Here is a 16,819-nt window from a genome sequence, read left to right as displayed (position 1 = left end):
GGATAGAGAGAGGGTGAGAAAGATAGAGGGTGAGAGAGAGAGTGGGGGAGAGGGGGAGAGGGAGAGGAAGAGAGAGTGGTAGGGAGGGAGAGGGAGAGAGAGAGGGAGGGAGAGGGAGAGAGAGAGGGAGGGAGAGAGAGGGAGAGAGGGAGAGGGGGTGAGAGGGAGAGACAGGGATAGGGGTGAGAGGGAGAGAGTGAGAGAGATGGGGAGAGGGTGGAGACAGAGAGAGGGTGGAGAGAGAGAGGAAGAGGGTGGAGAGAGAGAGGGAGAGAGTGAGAGAGGGAGAGGGAGGGAGGGAGTTCTGGGCTCTTGCTGTGCCTTTTTAATCCCTTGCTTTTGTATTTTAATCAATTCCCTCTCTCTCCCCTCAGGAATCTTTTTGATGAAATGCTTCAAGGAGATGATCCAGAAAGAGACATTTTGTGAGGAGGAGGAGGAGTGGGAGAAATCCTGGGCCAAGAATCGTTCTCTCCGCTGGGGACGGACTGACTGAGACCTTCACCACAGCCTGGACCCGATGGGGAGCACGTGAGTAACGTCTGGGTTACTCTGGGATCACTGGGTGCACACTGGAATCACTGGGATATTCAGGGGACACTGGCCGGGGGGCCACTGGGACATTCAGGGGACACTGGGGGGGTCACTGGGACATTGTTGTGGTAGTTCTTGTTGTTGTAGTGGTGGTCTGAACATCAAGACCGCCACTCTGGCATCACTCTGGGCTGATTGGGTGCACCCTGTCATCATTCTGGGTTCACTGCGGGATCTCTGTTGGCTACTTGCCGCCATCTGACCAAGATGGCAGCGGCACAGCCGCCTTTTTTCCAAAAGGTTGGCCGCGCTGTGCTCCATTTTGTCCAAGGTGTCCGTCCCCTAATATCACCCACAGTCATTTCTAGGCTGCAATCCTCAACCTGCCCTTTAACTGTCCTCGTGTCAGAGACTCACAATTCATATTTTAACTGGGAAACTGCAGGAACAGAGTGAAACGGGTCTGCTCGTGTCCCTGGATTCAGTGCACACTGCGGAGACATCTGTCTAAATTATAAATGAAACACCAGGAGTGAACATGGTCAATATAGTTATATAAAAGCTGTAAATGAAGCCGTTTATTATTATTGGATCAGTCCTGTGTGAGAACAGATTTAAACTTTATTCCTGAGAGAGGTCTGATTAAGTAATAACCTGGACTTTGAGATGTTTTTGTTTTATTCACCACATTATTTACAGCGGAGTCAAAGCTGCTGATGTAATGTGTTTGTTAAACTGACTGTAACTAATAGCAATGATCAGGAGTATAACCGTGTCAGTGGAGACTTATCCCCTGTATAAATCAGGGCTTGTTGGAATGGATCAGCTCAGAGTGCCTGCTGGAGCTGTGGTTTCCAGGCCAACAGAAGTCAGTGCTTCTCACAGAAATGGGATATCCAGTAATAATTCAGATAGAACTTATTTGTTATCCTGTTCTTGCAGCCATTGGAGTTCCGGGTAAGCCGTCATCTCATCTGTTAATGGTGTCAATCGGTGCTAACTCTGCTGCTGTACTTGGCAAATTATTTTTTGTCCCTACATATTTTACACAGTCACTTGTTCTGTTCTATTGGTTGAATGATGGAATGTGTTAAGTCTCTGCTCTTTCGGTATTGAGGCGCTGCATTATATCTGTCATGAATTTGTCTATCCAACACTGGCATTGTTACTGCATTATTCTCTGTACTGAATGTATTGGGCTAAGAGTTGGTATCAGACCATCAGGAGATGATAACAGTTTCTTGTTGTGGAACTAACCTGTCCTGGAATATGTTTTCATCAATGTGTTTTCAATGATTGATAATGAGACAGCTCACGGTCTCAGTGTTACAAGGAGGCAGCGGAATGTCCTCCCTCCCCAATAACATGCTTCAGTTTAACTGAGATTTCAATGTATTTATTGGTGATCATTGTTATGAAATATTATTTCATTATGTGAGTATCTGACGCCGCTTCAGATGTCTATTTACTGAACTGAGTTTGCTGCTGACTCTTTCACATCTCCTTCTCTGCTTCACTGTGGATGAATTCACTGACTGTCACTGGACTTCACTGTAAATTGAAATGTTTTGATGTTTTGTGGTCTCAATTTGCACTGTCCCTGTTGGAATCAGCAGCCCTTCTATGTACCTGTAGGTTATAAGTATGATGTTGGTGTTTTGTAAATTGAACAATCCCGCCATCTATCCCTGTACCCTATAATTACTGGAGAAGGAATCTCAATTATTGTGAGATCTGTCTGGGAGAGGCATTCGATTCTATTCATTCCATGATTTGTAGATGAAGTGAACAGTGTAGGTGAACAGGTGGAGAATTGCATGATCTGTAGAAATATTAAACTATTCCACAGAGGCTTCACTATTTAACAAACTGACTGAGAATAGGATCGGTGGAACACGGGGCTGGTGAACAGAATGCAGGCACAGGATGATAGGATTTAATAGGATATAAAAATGGACTTGAGATAGGGAGTGGAGTGAGTGATAGAGAGGGTGACTGAGAGGGAAAGCGAGAGGCTGTGGTGTGAATAATTCATCAGAATGAACTGCTGAAACTTCCAATACAATTAAACAGAGAAAATGTGATTTGAAGGTGTTATTATGAAGTGGTCAGATTGGGTGAGTTTTTATTGTGGGACTCGCTCCTCATGTTTATATCCCTGTCAGGTCCTCAGTCTGTTTTTTGTGAATGTTCCTTGTTTTCCAACTTAAAACTAAACACAATGAAAATTTACTTCAAGAACACAATCAGTAATTTCTTGATCGTAATGAATTATTCGGATACTCTGTTTTTAAAGCTGGGCTGAATTCAATGAACAACTGGGTTGATTTAATTAATAAATATCAATTTAATTTTAATTGAATGTACAAAGTAAATTTATTGAACATATTTTACACCCAACACAGGTTCCCTGACATCAACAACCACAGAAATGAATTGTTGAATGTATTAGTTGGATTGTGTTATTGGGACCCATAGATTTGATTTCCTCTAACACTCTGCTGCAGTCTCTCTCTCTCCGAATCCCAGCCTCTCCTCCCACTGCATTTTATCCTCTGTCTCCTCATCCCTTACTTCAGTTTGTCCACTTTCCCAAACCATCTGCTCCTGACTCCCCTCCAGCTCTTACATATCCTTTTCCTTGTCTCCCTCCCAATCTCATTCACTGGCTCGGTCTCCAGCTGCCTTTCCCATTTAGTGCCAGCCCCTGTCGGCTCACTTAACCCAGAAAAATAAACCAGCTGCACCTCCCCCTGTCCCCTCACCTTCACGGCCTTTCCCCTCTCTTTCCTCGTCCGTCTGGAGCCCAAACCCGGTTTAATCCGCTGGATTCCCATTGTGTAAAACCCCTTCTCCCTTCCCCACCGGCACTGCGCCCTCACTCAGCCCTTCCACTAGATCCGGTGCTCACTTTATTCACTTTCTCTATCCATCTCCCAATTCATTATTGATCATTGTGTTTAAAAACATCTCTCTGCCCGAAAGCACTGCCCAGGTCAATCAATCACTTTCCACCCTTCTGTGCAGCAACAAAGCTGGAAATTTCACCCCAGATCCTCTCAAACTGCTGCTTTGGCTCCAGGTCTGATCAGTAATTTCTCTGCTTCCTTTTCTCTCTCTTACAGTTAACTTGGTGGCGATTGTGATCCTGTCCCGAGGAAAGTGCGGTCTCTCCAAATGTATCAGTCGCTACCTGTTGGGAATGGCAGTGGCCGATCTCATGGTCGTTATCACTGATCCGATATTGAGATGGATTCATGAGCTGTATCTCCCAATGTCATTCCTGAGCATCACTCCCGTGTGTAGTTTTGTTATATTCTTGTGTTATGTAACCGCGAATGTTTCTGTCTGGCTCACGGTCGCTTTCACCTTTGATCGATTTATGGCCATTTGTTGTGAGAAGCTGAAAACTAAATATTGCACCGAGAGAACGGCGGCTGTGGTTCTGGGAACAGTGAGTGTGCTGGGCTGTTTGGTGAATGTCCCCTGGTACTTTACACTTGAAACTCACTTCATAATTGATAATGTTCCCTGGTTTTGTGTGACTAAATTGATCGTCCGTACTTCCCCCGCATGGGCAGCATTTGACATGTTTCACCTCATTTTAACCCCTTGTGTCCCGTTCTGTCTGATTTTACTGCTCAATGTTCTGACGGTCAGGCGTATTTTAATGTCCAGTCGAGTCCGCAGGGGACTCCGGGGCTGCAGCAATGGAGAGAATCAGAGTGATCCAGAGATGGAGAACCGCAAGAAATCCATCATTTTACTCTTCAGTATATCGGGCAGTTTTATACTGTTGTGGCTGACATGGGTTGTCTTTTACATTTATGTGCGAATTGCAGACATTCGGTTTTATTACTCCTACACTGACTCTGTTGTTCTCACAGAACACACATCAAAGATGCTGCAGCTTCTCAGTTCCTGCACAAACACGTGTATTTATGTCCTGACCCAGACTAAATTCAGAGAGGAGCTGAAGAACGCGGTGAAATACCCACTCAATCTAATTGTTAAATTAGTGAAATCATAGAAAGAGCTGAAGGGTTTCAAGCACTAGAACTAAATCCCATTTCATACTCCATCACCTACACTTCCCGGGGAATTGAAAGTACATTTTATATTAGCAGCACAGAATCACGAAATGATCTTAAATCTGATTCTGATATATTTTATTGACAATCTTTCTTATTGAGCCACGATTTACTCTGCAGACGACACATGAATTGTTGCTCGAAATGGCGGCCCTGAAGAGCTCAGCTGGACTTCAACCAATTGGCCCCCGGGCAAGTTTTGAAAAGCTGGTAACAAAAGTAGCTGCTGTGGGCCTGATCAGAATGGATACAGTCCACATAAATGGAAAAGGAGAGAGCGAGAGAGAGAGAGGGAGAGAGAGAGAAAAAAAATGACAGAGATTTAGAGAAAGAGGGAGAAAGAGACAGAGGTGGGGGAGAGAAAGAGAGGGAGAGGGAGAGCGAGACAGGGGAGGGAGAGAGAGACACACAAACAGCGGGAGAGAGAAACAGAGAGAAGGGGAAAAAAGAGAGAGATTTAGACAGACGGGGAGAGAATAAAGGGACAAAAGAAATATAATGATTAATAAAGCGCAGAAAAATTTCAGACAGATTCACATAAAAGCGAGGGTGTGTGTGTGTGATAGAGAGAGAGTGAGAGACAGAGAAAGAGAGAAACATGGAGGGAGAAAGACAGAGCTACTCGGAAAAGGAGAGATATAAAGACCGTTTGTAAGAAAGGAGAGAAAAATAAAGAGTGAAATAAAGAGTGAAATAAATCATCTATATAATGAAAGAGAGCAAGCTGACATGGATGGAACGAGAGAGAGAGACTGACAAAAAGTTACAAAGCGATGGAAGTAGAAGTGGAAATAATAAGATAGAAAAACAGGCAGAAAATAAATAGAGACAAACGACATGAACAGAGAACAGATGCAATGAGAGACGGACAAACATATATAGTGACAGGAGGGTAGAGACAGGAGTGAGAATAGAACACAGAAAGCATTAAATAACCAAACAAACTGTGTAATCAGCCTGGAGTGTGTGAGAGTGCTGACCAGCAGAACAACAGCAGATGAAGCAGGTCAGACAGTTCATGTTTGTTCTGGGGTAACACTCTTGTGGATTTAATTTTGACATTTATAAGGTTGATGCCTGGAGGCTGCACAATAAAGTCACTCAGCCTTGTGCACCTGACCCTGACCATTACTTACTGGAGGAGTTTCCCAGCTGCTCTGTGTAGTAAACATTCATCCGATAAACGAAAGCCTGAGAATAAATCGGCTTCAGCATGTCTGAAGGAAAAGGACTGTTAAAAGATGGAAGGGCTGTTAAAATGATTGATAATGACACATTATGAAATATCACACAGCAGAGGATAGATCACCATCGCAACAAGCACGATTCCAGGAGGGCGAGAGGTGGTTTGAAAATCTGCCGAATTAACTTGGTTACCTTGTGGACACTGAGAGAAAACAAGTGAAGTGTTAATCAATCGTGGGTTGTATTTGTAGGAACCTTTTGTTGATAAGCCATCGTCCCAGAGATGTGATTCTATGTTAAAAAATCTCTTAAAAAGCTGGGCAGAAGTTGAGTGTGGAGAGACACAGATCCACCACTCGGGCTCCAACCTCACCTTTCGCTTCCTGTCAGCACCACCTCACCTCGAATTTTCCTGACTGCTCGCTACCTCCCAGCTTGATGCCTCGATGCTGGTTTACCGATTGCCTGTGAAGCAAATGACCTGGATACAACAGAAAGCCACGCTACACTGCAACATTATCCATCAAAACGCCTGGAATCTGGCCCCAAGTTTGAGCCAACCACGAGGATATAAATTTCGTTACGGACTTAGCCTAAGATCAACATTGGATTTCCAAACGGTTACGTATTTTAGGAATTCAGAATATGTTGTTTTATTGGTGTTAAAGCAATTTTAAGTCGGGCATAAACCTAAGGTGTTGTTTAAATTCTAATCTCAATTTTTCTAGTTTATTAATATTAATAACTTATTGTTTTCTTCATAAAGCCATGGTTTGTGCCTGAAGTTTCTTTAGGATAAAGAACCCGTTATTTAAATATAAAACTAAACCTTGTGGAGATAAACAGTCATTGCCCCAAATTAAAGTGTAAAATCACTTTGCACCTTTGTGCTCCTCCATCTGTACCATGTGTAACTTTCCCAGTGAGCTGCTGGATTCTGTAATAAATCACAATGTACTCTTACCCCTTCTGCTGTGTTACTAAACTACTCTGTTACTGTTACAAATACTGTTATTGTTTAAGATTAAAGAAAAATATGAATAATGGAGAAATTAACCAAATCCCAGATCGGAACGACATTCAGATTGAGTCCAATTTTACTCTGATTTATTTAGTAGAAGCTACAATTGCAAACTCTATTCAAAATGGCTCATTTGACCTTTCCTCTGAATGTCTGGTCTCTCCTTCTCTGTAAGAATTAAGTCCAAATAACCAAATGTTAATCCATTTTTGTGCAGAAGTTCACATTTTGGTCTTTATTTCCCTCACTGCACCGCTGTCTTTGTGTTAAACACCAGCTAGTGCCAGTCTCACTCAGTTTGTATCTTTAACTATAGTGCAACAATGATTTAACAGGAACACCAAATGAACCCTCTCCTTGTCTCTCACCGTAACAAGCTGCTCCTCAGTGAGATGGATGCCTTATTAACGGCCATTATGTTTCAGGATCAGGACGGCCATTTTGTTTAAGCTTCATTGCGGTCAATTTGTTCCTGATCACCATATTGCCCCCATTAAGTTCGCCACCTTGCGCCTCAGTTAAATGGCAGCCTTGCCCCTCAGTAAGATGTCCAGCTTGCCCCTCAGTACGATGGCTGCCTCACTGGTGTCCATTTTGTTTCAGTTTCATGGCATTGAATTTGTTGTTCACAGATTCATGGTTTCATGGTGACTATGGCAGAAGAGGAGGCCATTCGGCCCACTGTGCGTGTGCCGACTCTTCAAAAGGGCTGTCGAATTTGTCCAATTTCCCCCTCTGCTCTTTCCCCACATGCTTTATGGGGGCTTTATAATAGTAGTTGTATAATCGAAATACATGTGTATGTATAGATGCAAATTGATGTTGTAATAGTTGCTATAATATATAAATAAAAGTTGTTGTTGTCGATAAAGATTGTCTCTCAATCTTTTACTCTTTGGATTCTTCTCCTTTATAAACTGGGCTTTGTTTCTGTGTCAATGAATGTTGCTGAGAGATTGTCCCTGTAACTGAGTGAGGGATCATGCTGTTTATTAGGTTTCTAAAAAAACTATTTTGCTTTCGCTGTTTTAAACGTCATGAATTTGTTGGAACTATTTGGCTAATTGGAAAAATCAACAAACTGTAAGTTGCCCACAAACTGCAGGCTTTATGTCCACTGCTAATTAAAGTAAGAGAAAAGAGCAAAGGCAAAGTTCGTTCACCTTTGCAAACTACAACAAAACGGGTGAAGCAGCAAAAAATGCCCAGGCTTTTTTCGGCTGCTCCAGGAACAGAAGATCAAATGAGCACAGGGGTAATTTGGACCCTGCAGCAAACACTAACCAGGACAGACAGACAGACCAGCACCTTTCAGGGGACGGTTGGGGGATGGTGCTTGAGGGAGTGAGGGAATGAGTGCCAAAGCAGGAGAGAACACGCAGCAAACTTGTATTAGAGAGAGAGAAGCAACTTGTGCTCTTCAGTCTGCCCTGAGTGTCTTTCTCTCTCTGTCTCTCTGTCTCTCTCCCAGCATTTCTCTCTTTTCTTCAGATTCTCTGCTTTTTAACTGGGGAGTTTGTTTGTCAGTGGTGTTTGCTGAGAGATTGCCTGCCTGTGTAATGGAATGAGTGAATGACTGTGTGTGAATATGTGTGAGTGAGTGAGTGTGGGGGAGCTCTGGGCTCTTGTTGTGCCTTTTTAATCACTTGCTTTGTTTACAATCAATTCCTTTTCACAATCTCTCTCTCCAGAGGAATTTGTTTGTGGAAATGCTGTAACATAAAGATGTGGAATGAGAATGTTTTGGAGGAGGAGTATTCCTTGTACAAGAAGCTTTCTCTCCACAGGGGACCGACCGAGGACTTCACCAGAGGCTGCACGCAATGGGGCTCACGTGAATTTTGTCTGGATCACTATGAGATCAATGGGTCACGGTGGGATCACTCGGAACACCGTGGGATCACGGGCTGCTGGTGGATCACTGGGACACTGTAGGCTCACTGGGACATTGTGGGATCACTGGGACACTGTGGGATTATTGGGACAATGTGTGATCATTGGGTTGCAGTGGGATCACTGGGACACTGCAGGTTCACTGGGACATTGTGGGATCATTGTGTTACTGTGGGATCACTGGGACACTGCAGGTTCACTGGGACATTGTGGGATCACTGGGGACACTGTGGGACCAGTGGGACAATGTGTGATAATTGGGTGACTGTGAGATCACTGGGACACTGGCGGCCATTTTGCTTAAGATGGCCGCCTTGCTGGCCGCCATTAAGTTTCAGCTTCGTGGTATTAAAGGAGAGATGTCTTTACTCATTCTATGTAATATATAAATAATATAACACACGTTATTTTATATACACAAGTTGTTGAATACAAAGAAAGTCTCTCAAACTTTTACACAAATGCAGTTTGGATACTGGGACCTCTGGGTGTACCGTGAAATCACTGGGTGCGCTTTGGGAACACTGGGTGCACTGTGGGATCATTGGGATCATTTTGAGAGCACTGGGACACTCTGGGATTACTGGGGCACTTTGGATCACTGGGTCACTTTGGATCACTGGGAGCACTGCAGGATCAGTGGGTCACTCTGCGATCACTGTGGGATCACTGGGTGCACTGTGGGTCACTGGGACACTGTGCATGACTGGGGAACTATCACTGGGTGCAATGTGGGATCACTCGGTGCACTGTGGATCACTGGGACACTGTGGATCAATGGGGCACTATCACTGGGTGCACTGTGGGATTTTTATTTCATAGTTGGGCCGAAAGGCACTGTTTACCTGCTGTACATTCGATGTAATTCTATGTAACACATGAGTCGTTGTTGTTGTTGTTGTTGTTGTTGTTGTTGTTGTTGTTGGTGCTGTTGCACAAGAGACTGTTGACAAAAATGAAAGCGCATGGAACTTGAGGCAACATATCGACATGGGTAGAGAATTGGTTGGGAGATAGGAGAGAGAGTCGGGATAATGGGTCCATACTCCAATTGGCAGCATGTGACTAGTGGTGTCCCCCAGGGATCTGTAACTGGGGTCTCAGCTTGTCGCCATATTTATCAATGACTTCGATGAAGGAACAGGGAGTAGTATATCCAAGTTTGCTGATGACACTCAGTTAAGTGGTAGAGTCAGTAGTGTGGAATGCGCATGGAAAGTTGGAAAGGGACATTAATAGATTCAGTTATTGGGCAGAACGATGGCAGATGGAGTGCAATGTGGGGTAATCCACTTTGGACCGATGGTCAGGGTATTTTCCAAATGGGAAGAAGCTCGGAACTGTGGAGAAGCAGAGAGAATTAACGGTTCATTTACACATATCAGTAAAAGCCAACGGACGGGTCCAAAAATAATTTAAAAGGCGAACGGAATGTTAGCCTTTATCTCAGGGGGCTGGAATATAAAGAAGTGGAAGTTATGTTCCAGTTATATAAAGCTCTGGTGAGACTGCGTCTGGAGTAACTGCGTTCAGTTTTGGACACTGCACCTCAGGAAGGATAGATTGGCCTTGGAGGGGGTGCAGAGCAGATTCACCAGAATGTTACCGGGGCTGAAAAGGTTAAATTATGAGGACAGGCTGCATGGACTCGGCTCGGATTCCCTCGAGTCGAGAACATTGAGGGGCCGTCTGAGCGAGGTGTTTAACATGTTTAAATGATTCGATAGAATAGAGAGAGAGAACGAATTTCCTCTGGGGAATCAAGAACGAGGGGGACATAACCTTAAAATTAGAACCGTACCATTCAGGTTCGAAATCAGGAAGCACTTTTTTACACAAAGGGCAGTAGAAGTCTGGAACTCTGTCCCCCAAAAGACTGTGGATTCTGGGGGTCAATTGAAGCTTTCAAGACTGAGATCGATAGATTATTGTTGGGTAAGGGTATCGAGGGATGGGGAGCAAAGGCGGGTAAATCGATTTGAGGGACAGATCATCTCTGATCTAATTGAAGGGCGGAACAGGTTCAAGGGGCTCAATGGCCTCCTCCTGTTCCCAATGGAAATGTTGAGAATATGCTTTGTTGAGGCTGTGACGTCCAGGTCAACCCCTGTCCAAACAAGGCAGGCCACATTTGGGAGTTTAATAACTTTGAAATGAACATTTTTCTTTTGTGACTTGTGCAACTTCGATCAATTGAATAGTTATGAAAGAGAATCAATGCAGTCATTCGAACTTCTGGCTGATGATCAGAACAGTGGTTTCTGCAGTGTTGTGGTTATCATGTTCGCCTCACACGCGAAAGTTTCCCGGGTGGAAACATTATGTTGGGGCATTTTTATTTTTCACTGTGAAATACCCGGTCCTGTTAAATTGAACACAAATTCGTGGTCTCACGAGCATTGAACATTTTAAACCGAGCCCTTAAAAATACAGTGTGTAAAATGAGAAGGGATAAAAAGTTCATCGCACAAAAGAAATTATTAAAGTTTTCCAACTTCCCTCAGTAGCCTTTCATTCTGCAAAATAATGTTATCGGTTAATTCATGGTGATCAAAACAATGATTGTTTTAATGAGTAAGTTCGTGCGATTAATGTGTTCAAAAGTTGCTTTCCTGACCGGGAATCGAACCCGGGCTGCGGCGATAAAGGCGCCAAATTCTAACCACTAGACCACCAGGGAGCACTATTTCCAGTGTTATTAGATGTAACATGGATTTTCCTTTCTCTGTGATTGAGCTTTTAATTCTGTTTAGCTCCTTATTGCGAATATTCCCGTGATTAAATAAGAATAATGCACAATAGGCTCATGAAAACCCAGGGAGGTAGCATCCCGCTCACCGAGCCTTTATGGCAGCATTTATCTTACCAAGCACTGGAGTGAGTGAAACTGTCTCCGGGGCGGTCTCAGTGTGGAAAGGAATGCGAGTGAACAAGTTATTTGTCGGTCAGGATGGCCGAGCGGAGTAAGGCGTTGCGTGCAGGTTGCGGTCTCCGCTGGAGGCGTGGGTTCAAATCCCACTTATGACAGTGGTTATTTTGACTCCTATTTCATTTGTTGCTTGAGCTGCAGTTGAATTATCGGCCCAGTTGATTTGCTCTTCCCGCAACAACCAATCCGGTCTCCATCCACGGCACGTTTTGACGCCCACCGTCTCATCCCCAAACCGAGCTTCAAACGAAAATATGCGAGAAACACAAGGCGATAATTCAACAACTATGGAGAGAACAGACACTTGGGGAAATGTACCATCGGCAGAGGAGTAGGCCATTAAGCCCCTCCAGCCCGCTCCGCCATTTGATAAGATCATGGCTAATCTGTGGTCTAACTCCATATATCTGCCTTTGGTCCACATCCCTTCATACCTTCGGTTGGCAAAAAGCTATCTATCTCAGATTTAAAATTCGCAATTAAGCTAGCATCCATTGCCGTTTGCGGAAGAGAGTTCCAAACTTCTATCACCTTTGGTGTGCAGAAGTGTTTTCTAATTTCACTCCTGAAAGATCTGGCTCTAATTTTTAGACTGTGCCCCCTAGTCCTAGAACCCCAACCAGCGGAAATAGTTTCTCTCTATCCGGAAAATGTCAATGACACAGTCAATGGAAGGTGCAGTTCACGAAGGCGGCTCAACAGCACCTTCTCAAGAGCAATTAGGGATGGGCAATAAATGCTGACCTTGCCATTGACACCCACATCCCATGAATGAAGACAAAAAAAGTCGCCTGCATGGCCGAGTAATTTCGTGCTGCTAAGCGACGGGAAGAATGAAACCATCGGCTTCAGTCCTTTGAACGAACTGTATACACTTGCCGTCGAGCTCAATCCCCACTTGGTCCTCTGCCCCGAATATCCACTGCATCAGAAAATACTCCGTAACATAGAATCACAGCATGGAAACGTCATAGAAGGAGGCCATTCGGCCCATTGTGCCTGTGCGAATTCTTTGAAAGAGCTACCCAATTAGACCCACTCCCCTTCCCTTTCCCCAAAGCCCTGCAAAATTTTCCCCTTCAAGGATTTCCCCAGTTCCCCTTTGAATGTTATTATTGAATCTGTTTCCACCACCCTTTCAGGCAGTGCATTCCAGATCATGACAACTCGCTGCGTAAAAACATTCTCCTCATCTCACCTCTGTTGCCAATTACCTTAAACCTGTGTCCTCCGGTTACCATAATTTCTGGCACTGGAAATAGTTTCTCCTTATTTATTCCATCAAAACCGTTCATGATTTTGAACACCTCTGTTAAATTTCCCCTTAACCGTCTCTGTTCAAAGTAGAACAACCCCAGCTTCTCGAGTCTCTCCACCTCACTGAAGTCCCTCATCACTGGCACCATTCTAGTAAATCAACTCTGCTCCCTCTCCAAGGCCTTGACATCCTTCCTAAAGTGTGGTGGGCAGAATTCTGTGTTGGCCAGCTGGGGCGTAACCAGTGATTTATAAATGTTTAGCATAAGTTCCTTGCTTTAGTACTCTAGGCCTCTATTAATAAAGTCAAAGATTCCGGATATTTTTTTTTACAATCTATTCAACTTGTCCTGCCACCTTCAAAGATTTGTGTACGTATGCCCCCAGGTCTCTCTGTTCCTACACCCCCTTTAAAATTGCACCATTTAGTTTAAAGAGCTGGCACAGGCACGATGGGCCGAATGGCCTCCTGTGTTTCAATTATTCTATGTTTTTGATTACACCTCTATGAAGCGCTTTGGGATATCCCCCAGAAGTGGGAGTCAGCAGTTCACTTTCTCCTTTAACACTTCCATCTGACCTGGGCTGCAATAAATAGATGTTTTCGGGGTGTAATGGATATCATGTTGGCCTCACACACGAAAAACTCCCGGTTTAATCCCGGGTCAGAAACAATTTGATGGAACTTGCTCCTCACAAACTTCCAGGGGCGAGCTTTCTCTCGTGCAAATTGGGCTGCAATCCTTTCACATTCAACAACGGCTGCTCCAGATTCCTCGTCTCATCACCACTGAACACTTTTAAGCAGTGCGTAAAATGAGAAGGGATGAAAGTTACAAAAGTTAGCGTAGTTTCGACAGTCGCTCGGCAAACTTGTTATCATTTCATTCAGTGCGAAACAGAAAGTTGTGGGTTTATTAATGGGGATTAAAAGATTCACCTTTTTTTAAATTCGTTCACGGGATGTGGGCGTCGCTGGCGAGGCCGGCATTTATTGGCCATCCCTAATTGCCCTTGAGAAGGTGGTGGTGAGCCGCCTTCTGGAAGCGCTGCAGTCCGTGTGGTGACTTTTCTCCCACAGTGCTGTTTGGAAGGGAGTTCCAGGATTTTGACCCAGCGACAATGAAGGAACGGCGATATATTTCCAAGTCGGGATGGTGTGTGACTTGGAGGGGAACGTGCAGGTGGTGTTGTTCCCATGTACCTGCTGCTCTTGTCCTTCTAGGTGGTAGAGGTCGCGGGTTTCGGAGGTGCTGTCGAAGAAGCCTTGGCGAGTTGCTGCAGTGCATCCTGTGGATGGTACACACTGCAGCCACAGTGCGCCGGTGGTGAAGGGAGTGAATGTTTAGGGTGGTGGATGGAGTGCCAATCAAGCGGGCTGCTTTATCTTGGATGGTGTCGAGCTTCTTGAGTGTTGTTGGAGCTGCACTCATCCAGGCAAGTGGAGAGTATTCCATCACACTCCTGACTTGTGCCTTGTCGATGGTGGAAAGGCTTTTGGGAGTTAGGAGGTGAGTCACTCGCCACAGAATACCCAGCCTCTGACCTGCTCTCGTCGCCGTAGTATTTATATGGCTGGTCCAGTTTAGTTTCTGGTCAATGGTGACCCCCAGGATGTTGATGGTGGGGGATTCGGCGATGGTAATGCCGTTGAATGTCAAGGGGAGGTGGTTGGACTCTCTTGTTGACTTTAATTATTTTGTGTAATTAAGTGAACTGTTTGGTAAAAATAGACTCCCTGACCGGGAAGCGAACCCGAACCGTGGTGATGAAAGTGTCAAATCTTCACCACTGGAGCACCAGCGAGTTTTGTTTACAGCATTATCAGATTTAACGTTGATTTTCCTTTCTCTGTGATTCAGCTTTTAACCCTTTTTAGCTGCTGATTGCGGATATTCCCGTGATTAAATAGGAATAAACTACAATAGGCTCAGGAAAACCCGGGGAGGTTGCATCCCGCTCACCGAGCCTTTCCAGCAGCATTTATCTTACCAAGCACTGGAGTGAGTGAAACTGTCTCCGGGGTTGGGGGGGGGGGGGTCCTCAATGTGGAAAAGGTGGCGAATGAAGGAATCGTTCATCAGTCAGGATGGTCGAGAGGACTAAGGCGCTGCGTTTAGGTCGCAGTCTGCTTTGGAAGCGTGGGTTCGAATCCCATTTCTAGCATGGGTTATTTTGACTCCTGTTTTATTTGTTGCTTGAGCTGCAGTTGATTTTTCGGCCCAGTTGATTTGCTCTTCCCGCAATCAGGAACCCGGTCTCCGTCCACGGCAGGTTTTGACGCCCACCGGCTCATCCCTAAGCCAGGAGAAGTAAATGCCTTTCATGACTGCTGCTTACAAATGTATTTACATGTATCTGTATTATTTATTCATTTATTGGGGTGTATATAATGTCAATGTATTTTCTGGATATTTATTTCTCTATGTCTTATTTCTTATTACACACAAATACATAACACAGATACACAGAGATATAATGATAACCACCACACAGTTACACCCAAATGTATTTATAAGTGTCACAGATGCAATCATATATATTTATAACAAGATATATCATATTGTAAAAATAATTAAAATAAATTTATAAATGGCGCACATAACATAAACACTCACTTTGTAAAGAAGCATGGCATCGATTTATACACATCCATAGTTTAAATTTTCACACCGTCCTGTTCGCAGTCCTGAACAAAGTCCACACACAGAAACTCTCAGCGTTTTTTCAGATGCTGCCCGCCCTATTGTGCATTTTGAGCAGTTCCTTTCCTGTGATGTGATGATTCTGGGTGCCGGGTGTGTGTAATTGGATTTGCTGCAGTCGTGCTGCCGCGGACAGGTGAAAGCTGCTGCTGAGGCTGCCTGATACCCGGTGGGAGTGGGCGGGGATTTGGTAATCTGAAATAAATGAAACGGTGTATGAGAAACTTTCAAAAAGGTAAACATCCAAATCTTTGCTATCAGACCTTGTAGCGCAACGGTAGCGAGTCTGACTCCAGATTAGAAGGTTGTGTGTTTAAATCACGTCGGGCTCACAGTTGTCCTTAGTGTTGTTAGGAGGCTGGATAATGCCCGCTTCCTTATTACAATCCCGTTTTCACAATAAACAGAATCCTGCTCTGAATTTCGCCTCACGAGTTCCCCACTGTCAGGGAGAGAAGCGTCTGATTCCCTCATTTATTTATTGCAAGAAACATAAACAAACACAATTATTAATTCAAAATCAGCCTGCAGCTCCACACGCACAGAGATAAACACAGCCAGAGAGACAGACAAACACCGGGAAATAGACAAACCGGTTTCTCAGAGAATTGACTGTACCGCCACGGTCGAATGTAAGGTATTTTGTTGTTCGCTTTCGTTCCACACCTTGGAATTCAGAAGAATCTGGTACATGGTTTGTCGGACAAGGCACGGGCGCGATGGCCCGAATGACCTGCTTCTGAGCTGTATCCTTCTCCGATTCTGAACTCAGCCCCTCACGGGGAGCCAGCAGCTGCCTCGCTGCAATAATAGACCAAATTGAGCCATTTCAGCAGGCCCGGCTTGTTCAGTCGGTAGACCATGAGACTTTTAATCTCAGGGTCGTGGGTTCGAGCCCCATGTTGGGCGAATTCTGTTTTAAACTTTCACGCTGCTTTCCCGAGTGAACCCTCCGCTTGCTTCACTGTCAGTGCAAGAGACGATTCTGTCAGTGCCGCCTCGTGTGCAATGGTCAAAACTTTAAAAGGAGCAGAAGGTTATTTGGGGTTCAGATACACAAACCTCTCTGATGACCCTGAAATTATGTCAGAGGTTGCTGCCTCACCAACATCTCTTGCTCTCTGACGAGGCACTTGCTCCAGTTTCAATTTACAAACTGGGTAAGTTGGTGATCGGGTGCAGGAGAGCTAGTTTGTGATCTGAG

At 44.6% G+C, this 16,819-nt stretch overlaps 1 non-coding gene across 1 annotated transcript; it reads left to right on the top strand.

The window, feature by feature from the left end:
* The first annotated feature begins 16,451 nt into the window (after positions 1-16,451).
* On the top strand, positions 16,452-16,524 carry trnak-uuu (transfer RNA lysine (anticodon UUU)). Its single transcript has one exon. It is a non-coding gene; the product is annotated as a tRNA-Lys (tRNA).
* Positions 16,525-16,819: the final 295 nt, after the last annotated feature.

This window comes from Heptranchias perlo, unplaced genomic scaffold (assembly GCF_035084215.1).
Source record: "Heptranchias perlo isolate sHepPer1 unplaced genomic scaffold, sHepPer1.hap1 HAP1_SCAFFOLD_63, whole genome shotgun sequence".
NCBI lineage: Eukaryota > Metazoa > Chordata > Chondrichthyes > Hexanchiformes > Hexanchidae > Heptranchias > Heptranchias perlo.
The sequence above is the reverse complement of the archived record's forward strand: the minus strand, read 5'-3'. Positions and strand labels throughout refer to the sequence as shown.